At 40.0% G+C, this 26,014-nt stretch overlaps 1 long non-coding RNA gene across 2 annotated transcripts; it reads left to right on the top strand.

The window, feature by feature from the left end:
- Positions 1 to 568: 568 nt before the first annotated feature.
- On the top strand, positions 569 to 21,908 carry LOC126958794 (uncharacterized). Of its 2 annotated transcripts, none has more exons than XR_007727298.1 (6): positions 569 to 792; positions 2,811 to 2,900; positions 15,177 to 15,843; positions 16,875 to 16,929; positions 17,395 to 17,824; positions 18,964 to 21,908. It is a non-coding gene; the product is annotated as an uncharacterized LOC126958794 (long non-coding RNA). The 2 variants fall into 2 exon arrangements; XR_007727299.1 differs by lacking the exon at positions 18,964 to 21,908 and adding an exon at positions 18,264 to 18,432.
- Positions 21,909 to 26,014: the final 4,106 nt, after the last annotated feature.

The raw sequence follows: 26,014 nt of genomic DNA, 5'->3' as shown, positions 1-26,014 counted from the left end.
GACCCGTGGAAGATGCCCAAAATGGTACAGTTAAAGAACCACATTTAGTCCCAGTGATCCTGGGAAGCGTCCTACTGTAATAAGAAAAATGCAGGTTTTGTAATCATCAAGACTGAGGTTAAAATCTGACCCGAGGTCAGTTAATGTTGTTGTCTCCTGCCAGTCTCTCACCCTTGACAATAAAAAGAACTGTCTAAAAACTCTGCGTCCCTCGAGGCAGGGTCCCTGTCCTGGTCTCACTTGGAAGAGATTCCCTGCAATCTCCAGACTGCCCAGCAGGTGGCCCCATCACTTCCAAATCCCCGCCCCACACTTCATCAAGCCTCCTGGCTGCCGCCTCTTCAACTCCACATCATCATGCGCCTCCGTAGCACAGGATCGTGGTCTAGCGCACTGCCTGGGGTGCAAAAGTGATTACATCTCTGGCTGACTGGACACCTGCCAGGCAGACCCAGCGCGGCCTCCGGAATCTCAGCGGCCCAAGCACCTGCCAAGATGAGGACGTCACGGACCCGCCACCTTCCTGGGCCAATGGGTGACCGGTCCTCTCCTGAGGAGTATCTGCCAGGCAAAAGCAATCGATCCACGGTAACATATTGCGGGTCCAGCCGGAAATTGGAACGTCAGCGTTTTCATTCCGGAACGCCCGCGTGTAGTTGAGATTTAGGGACTTGAATCAGGTTCCCTGTCACCATCCAATTGATATGGAAACCGGTCCTTCTCCTTTTCTAACGTCGTCTCAGAACACTCCATGGCACAGAACCACTCGATAAAATCAGCTAAGGAAAAAAGGTACTTTGAAGTTAGTACTCTAGCCTCTATGGCTATTTGTCAGATGGGAAGTTTGGCAAATTAATAAAAGCTGTTTATAAAAATGCAAGGAAAGGTTAGGTTGAACCCTGATCAAAAAACATACTGTCTTGCTATCATTGAACCATTAATGCAAATGCTTACACTAAAGCCGGGCACTGTGGTTCACGCCTGAAGTCCTAACACTCTGGGAGACCTAGGTGGGTGGATTACCTGAGGTCAGGAGTTCGAGACCAGACTGGCCAACATGGCGAAACTCCGTCTCTACTAAAAATACAAAAATTAGCCGGGTGTGGTGGTGCACGCCTGTAATCTCAGCCCTTTGGGAGGCTGAGGCACAGCCTCAGGAGGCGGAGGTTGCAGTGAGTTGAGGTCAGGCCACTGCAGTCCAACCTGGGCGACAGAGCGAGACTTCACCTCGAAAAAAAAAAAAAAAAAAAGAAAGAAAAAAACAAAACAACAACAATGAATGCTTACACTTAGAGACAGCTTGTCATCTTCGTCTAGGAATGCCTATTTTCCACTCATTCAACGAACATACAGCCCACCTTGTGCCCTATCGTTAGAAGGCTTTAGGAATACCGAGATGAAAAGATATGAGCTCTGCCTTAAAGAATCTAGTAATCTAATGGGCATCCGAATGAACGTGTGTCTACAGTGTTAGGTTAGGAAACAGCCCAGACACATGCCATTTTCCAGGGGGAGTCAGAGCCTCACCTATGATTTGGGGTGACAATCATATAGAGTGCAAGTGACATATTTACCACACTGTATCCCTGAAATCTTTTCATCTGTCCCAGCTCCTCTATTGCCACTGAAAGATATCTATTTTAATCCCTTGTCTTTCCACCTATTAGGGTATCCCCCCATTGAGTCTCCAGAGGAGAGACTCCTAATCTCTATGCCCATGATTTACAGGGTCAAAACAGAGGAAAAAGAAAGAAACTTCATTGTGATTCTCAAGTCTACCTTTGACACTGCTGAAAGTTACCTAAGAGATATAAATAATTATGGGATTCTTCTGCTTTTGCCTGAAAGTGTTCACTCTGATTTTCTTAGCAAGGAATTTAAGACCCTTTGTTATATGACGTTGATCTGCCTTTCTGCCACTGTTCCCCCATTAACTTCATATTCCATCCTAGAGAAGACAACATTTCCTGAGTATACCATAATTTCCACAACTTCAAAATGCAGCTGTAGTGAAATCCGGTTCATGACGTTTTTCCCCATTCTTCAGACAATGTAAATTACTCTCTCCTCAGAGCCTTTGACTCCTATATCTAGAAAAGCACTTATTGTCTATAAACACTTTTAATGTATAAATTGGTGCTTTGACTAAAGTATAAGCAATATGAAGACAGGAAGGAGTCTTCCTCTTTGAATCCCCAGCATCTAGAAAAGTCCCTAGCACATGGCAAGTGTTTGATAAATGTCCTTTGAGTGAATGATGATATAGATTATTTTAATAAAAGTGTTCTGTGCCAGTGCCTTGATCAAGTTGGTACTGTGAATGAGTTTTGAGGTATATTTTGCTTGTTGGAAAGTAGTTTCTTTCCTGTTTAGGAAAAAAAGCAGCTGGAATTAGCCAAAAAAAAAAGGTGAACTGAGGTGTTAAGGCCTCTGGCTCTGTGTTGCCCACTAGAGGAGCCTATACTCTGCCAAGTGGGGCCTGTTTAACATCCTTGGAGTGGCTCTCTTGAAGTAGGTACACTTTCTAGGGCACAAAAATGGACAATCACTGCACAAAAGCTTATTACACGTTGGGAAACATTTCTGGAATTTCTGCATGGGATTGTTCAAAACAAACCTCTCCATAGCTGACTCGCTAGCCGTTTGTTTGTTTGTTTGTTTGTTTTTAGTGAAAGCAAATTTGTTAGAAAAGTAAAGGAATAAAGAATGGTTACTCCATAGGCAGAGCAGCCCCTAGCTGGTTTTAAACTTTCCTTCTTTTGCTGCTTGTGACACATCTCCATATTTCATTTGTTTGTTTCCTTTTCTAGATGTGAAATGTAAGATCATCTGAAGGGGAGCTTTGGTTCAAGTCAAATGCATGCCCCAACTTGGCAGAGCCGAAGAGATACTTGTATGATGTAAGTCAGATTATATCATTCTTCTGCTCAAAACTCCCCAGTAAATAGCTCACCATTCCCTTCAGAGAAAAGTCAAAAGACTTAAAATGGCCAACAAAACCTATCATCTGTGCCCCCCTGCTCCCTCTACCTCACTTCATCTCTCTCCCTGACTCATTTGCTTTCAGTCCTACTTGCCTGGTACGTTCCTTCAGTTACACTCCCATTTCAGGCCCTTTGCACTGATTGTTTCCTCTGCCTGGAGCCCACTTGCCCCAGCTTTGTACATGGCTACCTCGCTTACTTTCTTCAGGTGCTTGCTAAAATACCACCCTCTCAATGAGGCCTACCCTGAGCACCCTATTTAAAATTGTAACCTGCGTTCCCTCCCCCTACAAACTCTCATATTTCATCATCTTTCTTTAGTTTTTGTTGTAACACTTATCACTTTCTAATATACCATAGAATTTACTTATTTACATATTTATTGCTTAATGTCTATATCTGTCTATGAGAATATAAGGCCCATGAAGTCAGGGATCTTTTTCTGTTCTTAATATTGCTGTATTCCAAATGAGAGACTGTTGCTTGGCTCATTGTAATCGCTCAGTTAATAGCTGTCACATTAATTAATCCTTGCCATCTCTTCTGTGCTGGAATTTGTCCGTGATAGAAACCTCCTGATCTGCCAGACTAATGTTGTCCTAATATTTTATTCAGTCCAGAATCTGTAATGATTTTATTGCCAATAAAGCATGTGAAAGGAAAATAAATCTTGGGTCCCCAAATCACTAATACAACTCCTCTTTTTTTGGAGTTTTACTTGCTTCCAACAAGGAAGGCAAGATTTCCTGTTTCCATGATGATGGAAGGCAGATAATTCCTTTATGGACTTTGAGCTCCCTTCTGACAGGGAAGATGAGGTTTTTTCCCTGCTTCTAGGATGGTAGAGAGCAGTCTACAGCCTGAGACCCATCCCTAGGTAAGTACCTGAATTAGGGTTTGTCTTGGTTAAATTTAAGACTAACAACCAGCTAGTCTCAATTTCTCCTTACCATTAGAGCACTCAGTGATCTTCTAAGTTGTACCATTGTTTGTTTTGCTTAACTGTTTTTTTGTTGTTTTGGTCTTTTTTCCCATTGGGTTTGATCAACTCTATCTGACTTTGTCAAATCCAAAGGAGATTCCAAATTATAGGGAAGAAGGCCTCTGAAGTGGCTAAATTCCCATACACACACAAAAAGGTGGTATGGTGGGGGAGAAAAATGGCCAACCGAGGAAAACAAAAAGAGGAAAGGTTTTTTATTTTGACTACTAAAGAGGCTTTATTTACATAACGAGGCCACCTTTTTGCTAGCCAGGACAAACTGAAATGGATATTACCCCATACTGCAGTTTGATAGCTAAGGTTCTGCCTTCTCTTTTTTTCCACCACGATAGCCTGGGTTTGGTTCCTAAATCAAACCCTTTCTGGTTTGATACTTGGTACTGCTGAAATAGCAGCAGTTTGTCCTAGCTGGAATATAGTAATGAAATTTTAAAAGATTTTTTTAAAGGAGCTCAATGGTTACAAGTCATCTTAATTAAAAGCTTGTGTGTATGTGTGTGTGTGTGTGTGTGTGTGTGTGTGTTTGTATTTAAAAGGCCTTCATGGGTTTTTTTTTTTTTTTTGTCCTCCTAAGACCCTGCCTTATTTTTGAGCAAAAGTTTTTTTCCTCTCAGTTGAATGAATTTTGTTTTCTTCATTAATAGCTATTGCAACAGAGGCTACTCTGGGGTTTTTAAGGAAGGGTCTAATTTAGACACTTTGAAATGTCTTTGTTAAAAAAACTTTTTTAAGTGTGCTGTAAAAGCATCACATGGTCTAACCTCAAAATAATTCCTCTGCCCAGAGCTCAGAGATCTGGTTAAAAAATAGATAGTTCCTATCTAAATAAAATTGGTCTCCTTATACAATCCTATTATAGATTTCTATAATTTTATGTTTGATTTGGCATTCATCTTTAATCTCCCTCTAGCACCACCAGAATTTTTCTCTCTGTACCTTATGATGTAAATTTTGCTATTTGATTTTCACCTGAGTTGTTTCCTTTAATATGCAAATTTAAGACTTTTTATCTGACAACTGCCTTGAGTTGTGAAACAGGTTATCAAGAATCTGAAAGTCTAAGATGGAGGGAAAAAGGTCTTTATTAATCTATAAGATGTACTTCTATCAGCATGCCTAATACATCTATGTATTTATGTGTTGTGTACACAATATTTCACAACTGAAAATATATGAGAGCTCTAATTAATTGGTTAAATAAAAATAAAAGCACTTAAATACTTTATCAGAAAAAGGAAAGACTAGTCAAATGCTTTTTCAAGTTTATGTGATTTAAATAAAATCATTAATAAATAAGTTAGCTTTAAAATTATTGGTAAAGTATTATTAGGAATGTCTTAAGAATTATCAGCATACATTTTTATTTGCATTTATTAATCAAGCAGTTTCATACTTATCCCTGCCAAATACTATAAGGTGTCAGAATTTGGCACAGGGGTTACAAAACTATAAACCTAGCCTAATACAGATTAATCTTTGCTTGTGTGATCTTTAATAAATAAGACATTGATATTGACTTAATGAAAATAACTATATCTTGAATTATTTAGTAAAACTAACATAACTTCTAATCTTGTGGCTATAGGCAGTATAGTCCACAGGCAGTAAGGAGATTTGTTTTGGGAAAGGACTGTTACCACCATTGTTTCAAAGCTAAACTATAAACTAAGTTCCTCCCAAAGTCCAGGAATGAATAAGGACCAGCTTGGAGGTTAGAAGCAAGATAGAGTCAGTTAGTTCATATATTTTTCACTGCCTCAGTTAGAATTTTGTAATGGCAAGTTTCATAACTTTAAATGATGAGTATCATAGTTTTCATAAATAATCTAGGTAAATGAATAAAATTAAATAATTAGGTAAATATAATGAGATAAATACTTGTAGACAAATGTCATGATTTAGAATCTAAAATTAAATTAAATGATAGATATTTCATTATTTGGGTATTTTCCAATAAAAATATATTGTAGGAAAACGTTCTTTCTAAAAAAAGTGTCCTTTTTAAAAAGGTGAACAATTTTTGTCTAATTAAAAGCTTATTTAAAAGTTATGTATAAAACAAGGTAAAGGAACCAGGAAATAGGAGAAATGTAAAGAAAGGTATAGAGATAAAGGGGTATTTTTTTTGTAAGAAAGCTTAAAGAGAAATAATTTTACATGAGAAAGGATTGAAGCCACCTTTGTAAAAATCATAACTGAGAAAATTATGACAGTGAAAGATATCAGACCTAACTGATCCCATCTTGCTTCTAACCTCTAAACTGTCCTTGTTTATTCCTGGGCATAGGCCAAACTAGCTTTGGGAAGGGATTTAGTGTATAGTTTATATAATAGTCCTCCCTAAAAGGCTAAACTGTTCTTGTAAAACAAATGAAAGGCCACCAGCCACCAAGTCAAGATGAGAGGGGCTGGAATTCTAAATATTACCTGCCATTACTCCACAGGTCATAAGATTTGCAACTTCCCCAGTTACTCTGAAGGTAATGTAACTATTGTGAACCTAAGATCATCCTTTTGAGATGTCTTTTCAGGGTTTTGCATTTTTAACAAACAGATGGCCCCACCTGGACATGCCAACCAGTTCTGTGGCTCCCACCTAGGAACTGACTCAGCAGATAAGAACCGCCTGGACTCCCTACGATTTCATACCCAAGCCAAACAATCAGCACTCCCAATTCACTGCTCCCGACACCCCACCCCACCAAATTATCTTTAAAAACACCAATACCAGAGTTTTCAGGGAGACTGATTTAAGTAATAATAAAATTCTGGTCTCCTGCACAGCCAGGTCTGCATGAATTACTCTTTATTGGAATTGCCCTGTCTTGATAAATTGACTCTGTCTAGGCAGCAGATAAAGTGGACCCCTTGGGCAGTTACAGAATCTTGTATGGTAAATTTAGACCTAGAATAAAATGGCTGGTTGTTTAAGAAAGAGGAATGTTCAGGACAAACCAGAAAGTCCAAACATGTCACTAATGGTCTGTGTAAGTCACAATAAAAGGTTTTATTTAAAAAAAAAACTTTTATATGATCAAGTTACCTATAAGTAAAGGGCAATTATAATGGTCTTTCTAAAGATTGGGCTTGATGTAAAAAAAAAACTTGTACACTAAAAAATTGATGAGAACAATAAAATTTTCTAAAGGGATTGATTCACTCTTAATAAATTATAAGAGATTTTAATTTTTTAACCCAAAGTTCAACAATTTACTGCATCTCACTGTTTTTGGTTTTCTCTCCCCTTTTAAAAGGCATGAAATAATAACACTCTCCTTGAACTCATTTTCAGCTCATATTTTTTTTTCTTCAAGTTCTGTTTGTTGTGGCCTGATGCTAACAATACTTTCTTAAAGATGTAAAGGAAATGTTTTCTTACAAAATGATATTTGGTACATTGCAGAAGGTCTTTTCTTTTGCCTTTTGGTAACTGGCCTAACAGATTTTACATCTTATTAAAATAATTCCTATATCATTATTATTACAGTTTTGGTTTGCTTAGGAAAAAAACAGATTAAATTTTTTTAAAATTGAGGTTATTACATCCATGTATCCTTCTGTATGTGATTTTAAAGTACTTGTGACATTAAGTTACAAGGCTTTGATGCTTGGGTCTAAAAAGGACACCAAGTCTTACTAAATTTATTTATTTTTTGCCTTTTTCTAAAATTATACTTTAAGTTCTAGGGTACATGTACACAATGTGCAGGTTTGTTACATATATATACATGTGCCATGTTGGTGTGCTGCACCCATTAACTCGTCATTTACCTTAGGTATTTCCCCTAATGCTATCCTTCCCCCCTCACCCCACCCCATGTCAGGCACCGGTGTGTGATGTTCCCCACCCTGTGTCCAAATGTTCTCATTGTTCAATTTCCACCTATGAGTGAGAACATGCAGTGTTTGGTTTTCTGTCATTGTGATAGTTTGCTCTAAATGATGGTTTCCAGCTTCATCCATGTCCCTACAAAGGACATAAACTCATCCTTTTTTTATGGCTGCATAGTATTCCATGGTGTATATGTGCCACATTTTCTTAATCCAGTCTATCACTGATGGACATTTGAGTTGGTTCCAAGTCTTTGCTATTGTGAATAGTGCCGCAATAAACATATGTGTGCATGTGTCTTTATAGCAGCATGATTTATAATCGTTTGGGTATATACCCAGTAATGGGATGGCTGGGTCAAATGGTATTTCTAGTTCTAGATCCTTGAGGAATTGCCACAGTGTCTTCCACAATGGTTGAACTAGTTTACAGTCCCACCAACAATGTAAAAGTGTTCCTATTTCTCCACATCCTCTCCAGCACCTGTTGTTTCCTGACTTTTTAATGATCACCATTCTAACTGGTGTGAGATGGTATCTCATTGTGGTTTTGATTGGCATTTTTCTGATGGCCAGTGATGATTAGCATATTTTCATGTCTCTGTTGGCTGCATAAATGTCTTCTTTTGAGAAGTGTCTGTTCATATCCTTTGCCCACTTTTTGATAGGGTTGTTTGATTTTTCTTGTAAATTTGTTTAAGTTCTTTGTAGATTCTGGATATTAGCCCTTTGTCAGATGGGTAGATTGCAAAAATTTTCTCCCATTCTGTAGGTTGCCTGTTCACTTGGATGGTAGTTTCTTTTGCTGTGCAGAAGCTCTTTAGTTTAATTAGATCCCATTTCTGAATTTTGGCTTTTGTTGCCATTGCTTTTTTTAGTCATGAAGTCCTTGCCCATGCCTATGTCCTGAATGGTATTGCCTAGGCTTCCTTCTAGGGTTTTTATGGTTTGAGGTCTAACATTAAGTCTTTAATCCATCTTGAATTAATTTTTGTATAAGCTGTAAGGAAGGGATCCAGGTTCAGCTTTCTACATATGGCTAGCCAGTTTTCCCAGCAGCATTTATTAAATAGGGAATCCTTTCCCCATTTCTTGTTTTTGTGAGGTTTGTCAAAGATCAGATGGTTGTAGATGTGTGGTATTATTTCTGAGGGCTCTGTTCTGTTCCATTGGTCTACATCTCTGTTTTGGTACCAGTACCATTCTGTTTTGGTTACTGTAGACTTGTAGTATAGTTTGATGTCAGGTAGCGTGATGCCTCCAGCTTTGTTCTTTTGGCTTAGGATTGTCTTGGCAATGCGGGCTCTTTTTTGATTCCATATGAACTTTAAAGTAGTTTTTTCCAATTCTGTGAAGAAAGTCATTAGTAGCTTGATGGGGATGGCATTGAATCTTTAAATTATCTTGGGCAGTATGGCCATTTTCATTATATTGATCCTTCCTTTCCATGAGCATGGAATGTTCTTCCATTTGTGTCCTCTTTTATTTTGTTGAGCAGTGGTTTGTAATTCTCCTTGAAGAGGTCCTTCACATCCCTTGTAAGTTGGATTCCTAGGTATTTTATTTTTTTTTGAAATAGTTGTGAATGGGAGTTCACTCATGATTTGGCTCTCTGTTTGTCTGTTATTGGTGTATAGGAATGCTTATGATTTTTGCACATTGGTTTTGTGTCCTGAGACTTTGCTGAAGTTGCTTATCAGCTTAAGGAGATTTTTGGCTGAGATGATGGGGTTTTCTAAATATACAATTATGTCATCTGCAATTAGGGACAATTTGGTTTCCTCTTTTCCTAATCGAATACCCTTTATTTCTTTCTCCTACCTGATTGCCCTGGCCAGAACTTCCAACACTATGTTGAATAGGAGTGGTGAGAGAGGGCATCCCTGTCTTGTGCCAGTTTTCAAAGGGAATGCTTCCAGTTTTTGCCCATTCGGTATGATATTGGCTGTGTGCCTGTCATAAATAGCCCTTATTATTTTGAGATACATCCATCCCATCAATACCTAATTTATTGAGAATTTTTAGCATGAAGGTCTGTTGAATTTTGTCAAAGGCCTTTTCTGCATCTATTGAGATAATCATGTGGTTTTTGTCTTTGGTTCTGTTTATATGATGGATTATGTTTATTGATTTGCATATGTTGAAGCAGCCTTGCATCCCAGGGATGGAGCCCACTTGATCATGGTGGATAAGCTTTTTGATGTGCTGCTGGATTTGATTTGCCAGTATTTTATTGAGGATTTTTGCATCGATGTTCATCAGGGATATTGGTCTAAAATTCTCTTTTTTTGTTGTGTCTCAGCCAGGCTTTGGTATCAGGATGATGCTGGCCTCGTAAAATGAGTTAGGGAGAATTCCCTCGTTTTGTATTGATTGGTATAGTTCCAGAAGGAATGGTACCAACTTCTCTTTGTACCTCTGGTAGAATTCAGATGTGAATCCATCTGGTTCTGGACTTCTTTTGGTTGGTAGGCTATTAATTATTGCCTCAATTTCAGAGCCTGTTATTGGTCTTTTCAGGGATTCAACTTCTTCCTGGTTTAGTCTTGGGAGAGTATATGTGTCCAGGAATTTATCCATTTCTTCTAGATTTTCTAGTTTATTTGCATAGAGGTGTTTATAGTATCCTCTGATGGTAGTTTTTATTTCTGTAGGATTTGTGGTGATATCCCCTTTATCATTTTTTATTGCGTTTATTGGATTCTTCTGTTTTTTCTTCTTTATTAGTCTTGCTAGCAGTGTATCAATTTTGTCGATCTTTTCAAAAAGCCAGCTCCCGGATTCATGAATTTTTTTGAAGGGTTTTTTGTGTCTCTATCTCCTTCTATTCTGCTTTGATCTTACTTATTTCTTGCTTTCTGCTAGCTTTGGAATGTGTTTGCTCTTGCCTCTCTAGTTCTTTTAATTGTGATATTGAAATGTTGATTTTAGATCTTTCCTGCTTTCTCTTGTGGGCATTTAGTGCTATAAATTTCCCTCTACACACTGCTTTAAATGTGTCCCAGAGATTCTGGTATGTTGTGTCTTTCTTCTCATTTGTTTCAAAGAACATCTTTATTTCTGCCTTCATTTCATTATGTACCCAGTAGTCATTTAGGAGCAGGTTGTTCAGTTTCCATGTAGTCGTGTGGTTTTGAGTGAGTTTCTTAATCCTGAGTTCTAATTTGATTGCACTGTGGTCTGAGAGACAGTTTGTTATAATTTCCATTCTTTTACATTTGTTGAGGAGTGCTTTACCTCCAACTATGTGGTCAATTTTGGAATAAGTGCGATGTGGTGCTGAAAAGAATGTATATTCTGCTGATTTGGGGTGGAGAGTTCTGTAGAAGTCTATTAGGTCTGCTTGGTGCAGAGCTGAGTTCAAGTCCTAGATATCCTTGTTAATTTTCTGTCTTGTTGATCTGTCTAATGTTGACAGTGGGGTGTTAAAGTCTCCCTTATTGTGTGGGAGTCTAAGTTTCTTTGTAGGTCTCTAAGGACTTGCTTTATGAAGCTGGGTGCTCCTGTATTGGGTGTATATGTATTTAGGATAGTTAGCTCTTCTTGTTGAATTGATCCCTTTACCATTATGTAATGGCCTTCTTTGTCTCTTCTGATGTTTGTTGGTTTCAAGTCTCTTTTATTAGAGACTAGGATTGCACCCCTGCTTTCCTTTTGTTTTCCATTTGCTTGGTAGATCTTCCTCCATCCCTTTGTTTTGAGCCTGTGTGTGTCTCTGCACATGACATGGGTCTCCTGAATACAGCACACTGATGGGTCTTGACTCTATCTAATTTGCCAGTCTGTGTCTTTTAATTGGGGCATTTAGCCCATATACATTTAAGGTTAATATTTTTATGTATGAATTTGATCCCGTCATTATGATGTTAGCTGGTTACTTTGCTCATTAGTTGATGCAGTTTCTTCCTAGCATCAATGGTCTTTACAATTTGGCATGTTTTTGCAGTGGCTGGTACCGGTTGTTCCTTTCCATGTTTAGTGCTTCCTTTAGTAGCTCTTGTAAGGCAGGCCTGGTGGTGACAAAATCTCTCAGCATTTGCTTGTCTGTAAAGGATTTTGTTTCTCCTTCACTTATAAAGCTTAGTTTGGCTGGATATGCAATTCTGGGTTGAAAATTCTTTTCTTTAAGAATGTTGAATATTGGTCCCCACTCTCTTCTGGCTTGTATAGTTTCTGCTGAAATACCCGCTGTTAGTCTGATGGGGCTTCCCTTTGTGGGTAACCCAACCTTTCTCTCTGGCTGCTCTTAACATTTTTTCCTTCATTTCAACCTTGGTGAATCTGACGATTATGTGTCTTGGGGTTGCTCTTCTCGAGGAGTATCTCTGTGGCGTTCTCTGTATTTCCTGAATTTGAATGTTGTCCTGCCTTGCTAGGTTGAGTAAGTTCTTCTGGATAAATTCCTGAAGAGTGTTTTCCAACTTGGTTCCATTCTCCCCGTCACTTTCAGGTAGACCAATCAGACGTAGATTGGTCTTTTCACATAGTCTCATATTTCTTGGAGGCTTTGTTCATTTCTTTTAACTCTTTGTTCTCTAAACTTCTCTCCTCACTTCATTTCATTCATTTGATCTTCAATCACTGATACCCTTTCTTCCACTTGATCAAATCAGCTGCTGAAGCTTGTGCATGCGTCATGTTCTCGTGCCATGGTTTTCAGTTCCATCAGGTCATTTAAGGTCTTCGCTACACTGTTTATTCTAGTTAGCCAATCATCTAATCTTTTTTCAAGGTGTTTATCTTCTTTGCAATAGGTTTAAACATCCTCCTTTGTTATTACTAATCTTTTGAAGCCTACTTCTGTCAACTCATCAAAGTCATTTTCCATCCAGCTTTGTTCCATTGCTGGTGAGGAGCTACGCTCCTTTGGAGGAGAACAGGCACTCTGATTTTCAGAATTTTCAGCTTTTCTGCTCTGGTTTCTCCCCATCTTTGTGGTTTTATCTATCTTTGTTCTTTGATGATGGTGACCTATAGATGCGGTTTTGGTGTGGATGTCCTTTTTGTTGATGTTGATCCTATTCCTTTGTGTTTGTTAGTTTTCCTTCTACCAGTCAGGACCCTCAGTTGCAGATCTGTTGGAGTTTGCTGGAGGTCCAGTCCAGACCCTATTTACCTGGGTATCACCAGCAGAGGCTGCAGAACAGCAAATATTGCAGAACAGCAAATGTTGTTGCCTGATCCTTCCTCTGGAAGCTTCATCTCAGAGGGGCACCTGGCTGTATGAGGTGTCAGTTGGCCTCTACTGGGAGGTGTCTCCCAGTTAGGCTACTTGGGGGTCAGGGACCCACTTGAGGAGGCAGTCTTTCTGTTCTCAGATCTGAAACTCCACACTGGGAGAACCACTACTCTCTTCAAAGCTGTCAGACAGGGACATTAAAATCTGCAGAAGTTTCTGCTGCCTTTTTTTCAGCTGTGTCCTGTCCCCAAAGGTGGAGTCTACAGAGGCAGGCAGGCCTCCTTGAGCTGCAGTGGGCTCCACCCAGTTTGAGCTTCCCAGCCACTTTGTTTACCTAGTCCAGCCTCAGCAATGGCAGACACCCCTCCCCCAGCCTCACTGCTGCCTTGCAGTTCAATCTCGGACTGCTGTGCTAGCAGTGAGCAAGCCTCTGTGGGCATGGGACCCTCCAAGCCAGGCATGGGATATAATCTCCTAGTGTGCCACTTGCTAAAACCATTGGAAAAGCATAGTATTAGGGTGGGAGTGTCCCGATTTTCCAGGTACCACCTGTCATGGCTTCCCTTGGCTAGGAAAGGGAATTCCCCAACCCCTTGCACTTCCCAGGAGAGGTGATGCTCCAACCTGCTTTGACTCACACTCATGTGGGCTACACCCACTGTCTAACAAGTCCCAGTGAGATGAACCCAGTACCTCAGTTGGAAATGCAGAAATCACCCTTCTTCTGCGTCACTCACCCTAAGTGCTGTAGACTGGAGCTGTTCATATTTGGCCATCCCTTGCTAAATCTTAAACATTGACAGCAATTAAAGCCTCATCTTCAGGCCCCATAGAAGATGCCAATCAAAATAAACTTCATTGCTGAGACACAGGGCCAGAAATTAAAGCCATTCAGCTCCACAAGGCCCAGGGACTATCGTGGAAGAGTTGGGCATGTGAGATTGTGAGGGCTGATTTTAAGAGATAAAGTTAGTTCAGTTTCTCTACAAATTAACCATTAATGTCAAAGTCACACTGATGCAAGACTAGCATATGGGTAAAATTTGAAAAACAAATTTAATTGACTTCATGCTGTTTTTATTTGGGCTTACTGTTTGGAAAATTAAGTCTTCTCTCTCAAAGAATGAAGGTTTTCTCTTTTTTTGAAATCTCTATCAATTTGGTTAAATGAATGACTTACTTTACAATGGCCTGTAATCTCATTTTGTGATATCAAATGTTTTATTTATTTGTTTTTATTATTATTACTTTTTAAAATGGAGTCTTGCTGTGTTACCCAGGCTGGAGTGCAATGGCACGATCTCGGCTCACTGCAACCTCTGCCTCCTGGGTTCAAGTGATTCTCCTGCCTCAGCCTCCCAAGTAGCTGGGACTACAGATGTGCACCAACACACTCAGCTAATTTTTGTATTTTTAGTGGAGATGGGGTTTCACCATGTTGGCTAGGCTGGTCTCAAACTCCTGACCTCAGGAGACCCACCCACCTTGGCCTCCCCAAGTGCTGGGATTACAGGAATGAGCCACCATGCCTGGCCTGGTATCAAGTATTTTAAACCTTTGATATTTGACAAACTTTCCAAAATCAAATTATAAATTATGTCTTTTCTGACCTAATTAATCCTTTAAGATATTATTAATAGGATCCCTAAAGTCAAAAAAGATATGTTTGGCTTATTTGATATAGAAATTACACAGGAATCATTGTCAAATATGAAATGGTGTTTGGTTTTTCTTTGGGCTGTATTTGAATAAATATGTTACTGGTATGTGTTCCAAAATTATGGGAAACTCCTGTTATTCTGATATGACTCAGTGTATGTTATCTGTAATAACTATAATTGTTATGTTAAATTATTGTGTGACACAGAGGTAACAAATTTCTTTGTCAATTGTGTCTTTGACTATGGCTGCCCTTGTTGTCTTGTTTTGGTCCTCTTTAGAAGGTGGTTTTATAATCAGCTATAAAACTGTAAGGTACTCTTGAATGCAGGTTTCTGATAACTTTGGAGATTGTGACATCAGAATAGAGGGAAAACTTTCAGGGCTCATGGAGAGCTGAAACGCTCCTGAATATCAAGCAGAATAGGAATTAACTGCATGGACTAAACTAATAGAAGTCTAAAGTAATCTTTTTAACTTTTTGCTTAAAACGTTGCTGATCCTTTGTTTTGTTTTTCAGAGTCAAGAAGACTTTTAAGCTATTTACAACTTTTAACAATTGAGTAAAGTATATTCCTTTGAACAAAATTTGGAGCGTTTTGTTTCTCTTTACCTGATTTCTACATAATTTGGAAATGATTTGTAAGTATTCTTTTTTTTTCTTTTTTTTTTGAGACAAAGTCTCACTCTGTTGCTCAGGCTGGAGTGCAATGACACGATCTCAGCTCACAGCAACCTTCACCTCTCAGGTTCAAGCAATTCTCCTGCCTCCGCCTCCCGAATAGCTGGGACTACAGGCACCCACCACCATGCCTGGCTAATTTTTATATTTTTTGGTAGAGATGGGGTTTCACCATATTGGCCAGGCTGGTCTCAAACTCCTGACCTTGTGATCCACCTGCCTCAGCCTCCCAAAGTGCTGGGATTACAGGCATGAGCCACCGTACCCGGTGTGTGAGTATTCTTAATTTATGATAATAGTTATTTGCATAAGTACAATAAGAATCTGTTTTCATTTGTAACAGGACACAATTGGAGAAACTGGTTATTTTACCAAGGCTTTGACTGGAATGGTGTGCTTTCCTTTAAGGAATCAAACTTGACTTATGGAGCCAATATAAGCCCCTTGGAAAAACTGGCTTCATACCTTTGTCTGCACAGTCCCTGTATAGGGTTCCTGACCTGTGGTAAGTAAAGAATGTCACTTTCTGACAGGCTCAGGAGCCCCAAGTTTATCTTGGAACCTGAAGAGGAGAGGAATTCACCCAACTCATAGGTATTTAATGGTCCAAATCCACGGCATGGCTCAGCTTTAAAAAATTCTTATGTGAGATTCCTTCTATGGAACAAAATTCCATGAAATCCAATTTAAAAGCCTATGTAAAAAATAATTATTATTCTTGCTACACTATATATAAAAAATCAATCCAAGTATAATAAAGCAAATCAGTCCTACCATGATTTGTCTTTTGTAAAAATGGAAAACTAGGCCAGGCGCGGTGGCTCACGCCTATAATCCTAGCACTTTGGGAGCCTGAGACAGGTGGATCATGAGGTCAGGAGATCAAGACCATCTTGGCTAACACAATGAAACCCCGTCTCCACTAAAAATACAAAAAAATTAGCCGGGCGTGGTGGCGGCGCCTGTAGTCCCAGCTACTCGGGAGGCTGAGGCAGGAGAATGGCGGGAACCCGGGAGGCGGAGCTTGCAGTGAGCTGAGATCCGGCCACTGCACTCCAGCCTGGGCGACAGAGCGAGACTCCACCTCAAAAAAAAAAAAAAAATACAAAAAATTAGCTGGGCGTGGTGGTGGGTGCCTGTAGTCCCAGCTACTCGGGAGGCTGAGGCAGGAGAATGGCATGAACCCAGGAGGCGGAGCTTGCAGTGAGCCGAGATTGTGCCACTGTACTTCAGCCTGGACGATAGAGCAAGACTCCATTCAACAAAAAGGAAAACTGGAGAGAAAAATTATGTTTCAAAACCTGTAGTACACTTAGTACGGTTTGGCTGTGTCCCCATCCAAATCTCATTTTGAATTGTAGCTCCCATAATTCCCACATGTTGTGGGAGGGACCTGGTGGGAGATAATTGAATCATGGTGGGGGGGGGCAGTTTCCCCCATACTGTTCTCGTGGTAGTGAATAAGTCGCATGATAGTTTTATAAGAGGAAACCCCTTTTGTTTGGTTCTCATTTTCTCTTGTCTGCTGCCATGTAGGACATGCCTTTTGCCTTCTGCCATGATTGTGAGGCTTCCCCAGCCACGTGAAACTGTGAGTTCATTAAACCTCTTTTTCTTTATAAATTACCCAGTCTTGGGTATGTTTTTATCAGCAGCATGAAAATTGACGAATACAACACCTGTTTTTAGGTTCTAGTCTTGCCTAATGTTTTTTCAGTTTTTATTATTTTCTACAGTTTGGACTGAATTCTAATTTTTCTTGGCTATAAGCCTGCAAAATAATGTTTTCAATCTTTTTCCTTCTTTTTTTCCCCCATTTTTCCTAATTTGGAACCACCAAAAACTAAGTTGTGCTTTTGTAAAGCCCTGTGAACTGAAGCTAGACAACTAAATTTCAGAAGAAAATAACAGCAACCTGTTTACATACCTAAGCCACTTTCATACCTGCCTACTGATATGTGGACTTCATAGTAATGTGGCCTATATTGATTTCTCAGGATTGTTCTTTAGTCTGATGTTGTTTTTCTCCCTTGCTCCCCCTATTTTCTCTTCATAGGATATGAGACTTCACAACCTGCTGAAAATGAGCTTTCCTCATAACTCAGGACCTACGCGTCTAGGAATAAACCATCCTAAACATGAAAGATCAGACAAAATGTGAGACCAGAGACTCATTTACAGGATTTCAATACTTTGTTACCGGATATGGACTGGTATATGAAATGAAATAAATGGCCAGATAGGTGCTAAGAATTTAAATAGTTCACTTGTTATACCAAGATTGTTTCATGAGATACAAGCAATTCAAACCTGAATCCTGCATCTCTCTTCCAAGTTATCAGTCCAGAGAATGAACTCTTGTGAACAAAGGAAAGGGAGAAATGAAGCTTGGGATTGGGAGTAGATGTGTTAGAGGCTAAGAGGTGGAAATGCTGGCCTTCTATCCACTACGGGGACCTACCACCCAAAGAGCACACCATCGCAAGGTAAGATGACTTTCCTATGAAATCCATTCCCTCCTTGAGGCCTGTGGCCTGACATAGATCTGGGACAATCTGGGAGATACACTCTAGTTACTTAATGTTAAGGAAGATTAGGAAATGGAGCCCAAGGAAGTTAAGTCCAATCCTGGGATCACAGACTGGACTCAGCACACCTGATGCTTTCAGACATCACTTATAAATAGATACTCCCTTCTCTCACTCAGGCTTCATACCCAGTGGAAAAACATACTCCTGATATCTGTATGTCCCTGATTTGTCTGCTTTTGTTGAGTCTTGAATCATGGGTAATATTAGGCATATATCCACTCCCTTTCTCTGCGTTCCCACAGGTCCCATCCATTCATTCAATAAATATTTTCTTAGCATGTACCTGCCACCTGCCAAGCATTGGTAAATTCCAGAGATATTGTACCTCTTCTAGGGCCTCGTATTCTCACCCACATTCACAAATAGAGACATGCAGACTTTATTGGAAAAAAATTAACTGGCTTCTACACAACGCTTTAAACTGAGGTGAATGGGACTGTCTTCACCTGGTAATCAGGGTAACTGGATTTCAGCCCAGAATCTTCCACCAACCAGCTGTGTGACCTCAGGCAAGTCACCTCTCTTTTCTGGCCTCATCTTTGCCTTCTGTAAAGTGAGACCCTTGGTCTAGGATGGGTGATCTCTAAGTTTCTTTCTCAATTTCCCATTTTGTAATTCTCATTCTTTAATAAAAATAGGCCCTGTATCTGTTGTAGGAAAAACTGAGATTATTATCTGGGGGAAATTGATAACCTAGATTTTTTTTCCTAGCAAACTGAGGGTCTAGTATATTTTCTGAGCCACATCAGGAACTGTGTCCTGAGCTCAAGGAATGGTATAGTACAGGCCTCTTGGACCTTCACATATCCGAACTTCAGAGAAAGCTCCCGTTAAAAGCAATTAATACAGCATACCAAAGGGAGAGAAGAGAGGTGACAACTGTAGTGGTTTTTGCCCCGCCTTGATGAGATGGGAAGGGGAATCTAGCAGGTGGGGCAGACAACGCTGCCCTTGGGGCAGTTTGTGCTTCACAGTGTTGTGAAGTCCAACTAAGAGGGTTTTGTCAAGATTCTTTTTTCTGTGTGTTTAAACAGTTATACAACAATTGAATTAGTCTGCTCGCCTAGACTCCCTGCCATGAAAATCATCAAACAAGCCTGGAAGAATCCTACTGCGGGGCCTTTGCCAGCAGAGTGCTAGGATTTCTGGAAGCTGGGCATCTTCTCACACACAGTGGCCAGCGTTGGCTTTGGAGTTTCTTACCTTGTTTTCCCAGCACCTGAGGAGAACTTTGGCCCCAAAGAGACTGCCCAGGTCTGGGGCAATGCTATTTGACATTGTATCCTCGGTCATGGGAGTAAATATGCCCCTTTCAGGTGTGGCACAGACTTGAGACTTATGCTGAGGTCAGGCCTCACAGCTGCCTCCCAGGGCTGCTGTCCCAGGTGGCCCCTTCCCACGCACCGGCCACCGTGGAGGGATTAGCACGCACGTGTGTGTATGTGTGTGTGCGTGTGTGTATATGTTTGTGTCTTTGTGTCAGTATTTCTGTGAAGGAGGCAGTCCAAGGGACCAGCAGGAGGATTTGTAGCTGGTGTGTGTGTGTGTGTGTGTTTTGTATCAGTATGTCTGTGAAGGAGGCAGTCCAAGGGACCAGCAGGAGGATTTTATTATTACTGCCTAGAGACATCTGATGCAGGGGAGCCCTGGTTTCTTGTGGTTGATATACCTGGGTAAGGAAAAGGGAGCTGAGAAGGAATCGGAGAAAACTGAGCAAAAAGGATGAAGGCAGGAGGAAATAGCTGAAAGAAGACAGAAGAGCCCAGCTCAGACACAGGTGGTTAGCAGTTCCTCAGGGTTCCTGAGCAGTTCCTTTGGGGTCCAGGGTTTGTGAGGCTCTGCTGGACCACAGGCATCAGACACCCCTGAGGGAGGCAGCTCTGCACAAAGAGGATACAGTAGCTGGAGTAGCCAATTCATCCAGCCAGGAATCTTCTGGCCTCACAGCATCTAAAGGGAAAATGCAGAGAGAGCAAATCAGGATTCTTGATTATGGGACTCCCTGCGGAGGACAAGGCCCTAGCGAAAGTTGGACATCATCTAAGAGTTCTGGCTTCAAAACTCTGTATTGTGTGGTCTTTGTGCACCGTCTTGTGGAGTGAACAGTGACTCCTGAAGGCTTGCCCAGACCAGGATCATTTCCGTTGGGAGTATCATAGACCAAAGTCCATCCTCAAAATCTGGTCTCCACTCTCACAAAAGGAATGCATACAAATGTCATCCAACTGAAAGTCCTATTTCAGAAACCTTTTGTCCACTCTCCTTCTATTATTCTAGTAATGATTACAGTAGGCTAAACATTGTTTAAGTTTCAAAAGGCAGAAAACCAGAAAATTTTTTTTAAAAATTGTATTATATGAAGCAATGCTTGTAGAACAATCTATCATCTATAAGCAGACTATTTTCCTTGTACTGATCAATAACTACTTCTTTATTAACTATCTTTTCTTTCCTGTCTCTTCAGTGAGTTCCATGCATACCTCACTCAGTCACACAACTGTTGACACAGTCACAAAACTGCAGTTTGCAGATGAGGCAACTGGAACTCAAAGAGGTTATGTAATTTGTGTAAGATTACACAGTTTGTAAGTGACAAAGTCCAGAGTCCAATTCAGGGCTACCAGTTTGCATGGTTTTCCACTGAACTTCACTGTTGGCAGAAAAGAGATGTATAAAAATATTATTTAGATAGCTCCTTCCACCCACACAGAATTTATTGCTACTAATTGAATGGGCTACTGAGTAATGTTATTAAAATATTATTTTAGGTGTGACATTTTGATAAGAATGTTTTCTTTTCTTTTTTTTTTGAGACAGAGTCTTGCTGTGTCACCCAGGCTGGAGTGCAGTGGGGCAATCTTGGCTCACCACAGCCTCCGCCTCCCAGGTTCAAGCGATTCTCCTGCCTCAGCCTCTGCAGTGCCCACCACCAAACCTGACTATGGTTTTGTTTTGTTTTGTTTTCTGAGACAAAGTCTTGCTCTTGTTGCCCAAGCTGGAGTGAAATGGTGTCATCTTGGCTGACTGCAACCTCCACCTCCCAGGTTCAAGCGATTCTCCTGCCTTAGCCTCCCAAGTAGCTGGGATTACAGGCACCCGCCTACCACCACGCCCAGCTAATTTTTACACTTTTAGTAGAGACAGGGTTTCACCACGTTAGCCAGGTTGGTCTCGAACTTCTGACCACAGGCGATCTGCCCGCCTTGGCCTCCCAAAGTGTTGGGATTATAGGCGTGAGCGCTAATTTGTATTTTTAGTAGAGACGGGATTTCACTGTGTTGGCCAGGCTGGTCTTGAACTCCTGACCTCAAGTCATTCACCCGCTTCAGCCTCCCAAAGTGCTAGATTAGAGGTGTGAGCCACCACATCCAGCCAATAGGGGGATTTCTTGAGTTACTTCTTGTGTGGTACAGTATAAACCATCTCCTCTCTTCCCTATGAAATTATTAGTAAATGTTACATTTATTACTAATACTTTGTGTTGGAGTAAATTTTTTTAGGGTGGGCAACTCAAAGACAGTGGTAGAAAACAACCAATTAACTGCATCGTAAATTTAAATGTTCTCATGGACTTTCAAAGGCAAAAGAAATCCACATCTTACACTGAAAGGTTAATACATTACCAGAATCTTGGAAAGCCCAATAAAAATACCTTCCACATCAGGCCAGCTCAGCTTTGCTGTTGTGGTAGAGAGAGAGGAGAGGAGGAGAAATGAGGCAGAACATTTCAAAGAAACATTCCCTGCCCTTGTGCTTACAGTCTTACGATATCCTAATGCCACTCCTATAGGTGTTTACTACCCCACCTTCTATTGTACAGTTAAGAGAAAATGAAGTCCAGACGAAGGCGACAATTTGACTACGTCTATATAAACTCCCAGTTTCCCAACTGCCCTGCTTTTTAGGCCCCATTGAATCAAATGATATGCCAACACTCAGTTCTACCCTTTATACTCCATGAAACACCCAGTTCTAAGCTGATGCCTCTTATGAAACTGACCAGTAGGGTTGGAGCACTATTTCTCATATCTCTACCTCTTTGCTGTAGTATGATTAGGACAGTCAAGTGGCAAATAAGGAAACTCCCAGTGTACTTCCACACTTATAAGTGAGTGTTTTTTTTTTTTGTTTTTTTTTTGTTTGTTTGTCTTTTTGAGATGGAGTCTCGCTCTGTTGCCCAGGCTGGAGTGCAGTGGCACGATCTCAGCTCACTGCAACGTCTGCTACCTGGGTTCAAGCAATTCTTCTGCCTCAGCCTCCCGAGTAGCTGGGACTACAGTTGCCCACCACCACGTCCAGCTAATTTTTGTATTTTTGGTAGAGACAGGGTTTCACCATATTGGCCAGGCTGGGAGTGACTGTTTTTTCTTTTCTTTTTTTTTTTTTAAAGCCAAACATCTTTATGAAATTATCAAACTATCCTTTGCAGGCATTAAATTCTTCAGCTTTAGATTCTTCACCTTCCTTTTGCTTTGTCATATAATGACTTCACTTTCTCTTGACTCATATGAGTCTATAGGTATACCTTTCTTATAGCAACCCGGCACCCACATAAAAGCTGCATTTTCAAAATGAGATAAAAAGACAGTTTGCAAAAAGTGTAAGGTTTTCACATCTGCTGGCATAGCTGCAGTGATGACTTCACAAATTTTCTTTTCTTTTTTTCTTTTTCTTTTCTTTTCTTTTTACAAAGGCCCTTATGCTGGAGTCATGTATCTTGAAATTGTGGGCAACTGCAGCTGCAGACCTCAATCTATGGTACATATCAAGCATTTCAGCTTTTTATTATAATGTCATGACTTTTACCTGCTTCTTGGGGCACTTTGAGCATCATTAGCGGCACTCTGCATGGGTCCCATGGTATTATTCAAGGTTTATGGTATTGCAGTAAACATGATGAAAAAATATGTGAGAACTGTAAAACATCACTTTTTACTGCAATGTAAATTTACTGGAGAGGAACTGCTCACGTGGAGATGATTAGTGGCATATGTATTTATATTTGCAACATATCCTAAAGACTCTTCAATATTTGTTGTAATTTTGTCTTTATTTCTTATTTGATACAGTTTTAAGAGTAATATATATATATATATATTAGTCATATATATGAGTATATATACTCTTAAAGTATACATATATACACTTTAAGTTCTGCAGAATGTGCAGGTTTGTTACATAGGTATACATGTGCCATGGTGGTTTGCTGCACCTATCAACCCGTCGTCTACATTAGGTATTTGTCCTAATGCTATCCCTTCCCTAGCCCTCCACCTGCCAACAGGCCCCAGTGTGTGATGTTCTCCTCCCTGTGTCCATGTGTTCTCATTGTTCAACTCCCACTTATGAGTGAGAACATGTGGTGGTTTTCTGTCCCTGTGTTAGTTTGCTGAGAATGATGGTTCCCAGCTTCATCCATGTCCCTGCAAAGGACATCAACTCATCCCTTTTTATGGCTGCATAGTATTCCATGGTGTATATGTGCCACATTTTCTTTATCCAGTCTATCACTGATGGGCATTTGGGTTGGTTCCAAGTCTACCGCTATTGTGAACAGTGCCACAATAAACATATGTGTGCATGTGTCTTCATAGTAGAATGATTTATAATCCTTTGGGTATATACCCAATAATGGGATTACTGGGTCAAATGGTATTTCTGGTTCTAGATCCTTGGAATCGCCACACTGTCTTCCACAATGGTTGAACTAATTTATACTCCCACCAAGAGTGTAAAAGTGTTCCTATTTCTCCACATCCTCTCCACCATCTGTAGTTTCCTGACTTTTTAATGATCGCCATTCTAACTGGTGTTGAGATGGTGTTTCATTGTGGTTTTGATTTGCATTTCTCTAATGACCAGTGATGACAAGGTTTTTTTCACGTTTGTTGGCTGGATAAATGTCTTCTTTTGAGAAGTGTCTGTTCATATCCTTTGCCCACTTTTTGATGGAGTTGTTTTTTTCTTGTAAATTTAAGTTCTTTGTAGATTCTGGATATTAGCCCTTTGTCAGATGGATAGATTGCAAAAATATTCTCCCATTCTGTAGGTTGCCTGTTCACTCTGATGATCGTTTCTTTTGTGGTGCAGAAGCTCTTTAGTTTGATTAGATCCCATTTGTCAATTTTGGCTTTTGTTGCCATTGCTTTTGGTATTTTAGACATGAAATCTTTGCCCATGCCTATACGTGAATGGTATTGCCTAGGTTTTCTTCTAGGGTTTTTATGGTTTTAGGTCTTACATTTAAGTCTTTAATCCATCCTAACTTAATTTTTGTATAAAGTGTAAGAAAGGGGTTTGTTTTCTGCATATGGCTAGCCAGTTTTCCCAACACTATTTATTAAATAAGGAATCCTTTCCACATTGCTTGTTTTTGTCAGGTTTGTTACATAGGTATACACATGCCATGGTGGTTTGCTGCACCTGTCAACCCATCGTCTACTTTAGGTATTTCTCCTAATGCTATCCTTCCCCTAGCCCTCCACCCCCCAACAGGCTCTGGTGTGTGATGTTCCCAGCATCTATAGTTTCCTAACTTTTTAATGATCGCCATTCTAACTGGCGTGAGATGGTATCTCATTGTGGTTTTGATTTGCATTTCTGTAATGACCAGTGAGGATAAGCAGGAGGATTGCTTGAGCCAAGGAGTTTGAAACTACAGTGAGCTATGATTGTGGCATTGTACTCCAGCCTAGGTAACAGAGCAAGACCCTATCTCTAATGTATATATTCTTTTTTCTATTAAACACATTCAATTCTATAAACTTCCTTCAAAGCACCTCTTTTGCTGCATCCAACAGATTTGGTAAGGTTTATTTTCTATTTCATTTAGTGCAAAATATCTTTAATTTCTTTACATTTCATTACACATGTGTTATTTAGAGGAGTGTTGTTTAATCTACGAGTACTTTGGAATTTTCTAGCTATCTTTCTGTCATTGATTTCTAGTTTAATTCCATAACAGTCTGAGGGCATACTTTGTATGATTTTTATTCTTTCAAATCTGTTGAGGTGTGTTATGTGGTTGTCTGTCTTGATGAATGTTTTTGAACTTGAAAAGAATGCCTATTCTGTTGTTGTGGAGTACGCTTTAGATGTCAATTAGATACAGCTGATTGATGGTGCGCTTCAACTATGTCCTCAATGATTTTCTGCCTACTTGATTTGTCAATTGCTGATAAGAGGATTGATTAAGTCTCTTTAAGTCTATTCATATATTTCTCATATATTTGCATCTCTACCAGTTTTTGCTCATGTATTTTGCTGCTTTGTTCGGTGTATATACATTAAGAATTTTGTCTTCTTGGAGAGAATAGGTCCCCTTTATCATTATGTAATGCCTCTCTTCTTCCATGATTTTCAGTGCTCTGAAGTCTGATTTGTCTGAGATTAATACAACTACTCAAACTTTCTTTTGATTAGTGTTAACATACTATATGTACTTTTCTCCCTCTTTCTTCAGTTCTGTTCACTCTGTTGATGACCTCATCAAAGGCACTGTTCACTTGTTAGTTTTTTAATGCAAGAATTTCCTTTTAATTCTCCACTTCTTTGCTTTTATTGCCCATTTGTTCTTGCATGTTGTACACTTTTTCCATCAGAGTTCTTAGCATATTAATCATATTTTAAATTCCCAGTGTGATCATTGCAATGTCCCTGCCATGTCTGAATCTGATTCTGATGCTTGTTTTGTCTCTTCAAACTGTGCTTTTTATCGTTCATTTTTGTTGAATGTTGGACATGATATACTGGGTAAAACGAACTCGAGTGAATAGGCCTTCAGTGATGTGGTGGTAATATATGCGGTAGGGAGCATTCTGTAAGTCCTATGATTAGGCTTCTTAGTAAGCCTAGGTCCCCGGACTGAACATTCACAAGTGTTTTTCAGTCTCCTCACCCCCATTTAGGTAAAACAGGAAGGTTGGAGGAGGCTGGAGTGGTTATTCCCGTTCCTCCAGTTGGCTAGGCACTGGTAAAACCCAATGCGATTAGGTTCTAACAAGAGTTTACTTTGGGGCCAGGCTTACATTAAAGAAAACAGAATTCTCTGGGCATATTTCAGAATAGTTACTTTCACCTACACCT

Source organism: Macaca thibetana, chromosome 7 (assembly GCF_024542745.1).
Source record: "Macaca thibetana thibetana isolate TM-01 chromosome 7, ASM2454274v1, whole genome shotgun sequence".
In the NCBI taxonomy this organism is placed as follows: Eukaryota; Metazoa; Chordata; class Mammalia; order Primates; family Cercopithecidae; genus Macaca; species Macaca thibetana.
This window is presented reverse-complemented; position numbering and strand designations above follow the sequence as displayed.